We start from the raw sequence: 682 nt of genomic DNA, 5'->3' as shown, positions 1-682 counted from the left end.
TGTGTGTGTGTGTGTGTGTGTGATCCAGTTGGTTGGGGAAGAAAAGACTTCCTGCTCAGGGAGTGATCCTCAGAGGCAGCTTCTCCCCTGGGTTCCTTGAAGGGCAGCTGAGGAAAGGCTTCAAGAGAAAGCAAAGGCCAGGAGGCGCCCCACCTCCCACTGAACCCCCACCCTTCTAAGCCCTCCCGGGCCCCGAGGACAAGGACAGCCTGGTTTCAATGCCACTGATGCAAGGCCCCTGGGGCAGAATACCACAAGCTAGCCAGATGGGCCAGCCCCCACCCACATGGGCTTCCAGGGAGGGTGGGTGGCAGCAAGTTCCCAGACCACAGCAGCCCAGGAGGTGTCTGGGCAGAGTGCATGCAGGGTCTGGAGGTGACCTCAGGTTCTCATGCCTGTCTGACTTCCCACCAGGTTGGTCCTTCCCCTCCTCTGGGGTGCTACCCTGGCAGCACACACTTGCACACTCAGGCTGCTCTGGGTTCACTGTCTCAGAGGAAGGATGTGAGAGAATAAAGAGAAAAAGACCAAAATTCCGACTTTTTACAGGGGGAGTGCTTTATATCTGCTTTATATATAACCTATATAGTGCTTGACAGGAACAGACAGCCTCACTGTTCTGAGAAGCAACTGGTGGGTTTGAACCACTGACCTTGCTGATAGTAGTCAGCTGCCTAACTCA

This window comes from Echinops telfairi, unplaced genomic scaffold (genome assembly GCF_000313985.2).
Source record: "Echinops telfairi isolate 266 unplaced genomic scaffold, ASM31398v2 ScPeMD7_18;HRSCAF=68, whole genome shotgun sequence".
Classification (NCBI taxonomy): domain Eukaryota; kingdom Metazoa; phylum Chordata; class Mammalia; order Afrosoricida; family Tenrecidae; genus Echinops; species Echinops telfairi.
This window is presented reverse-complemented; position numbering follows the sequence as displayed.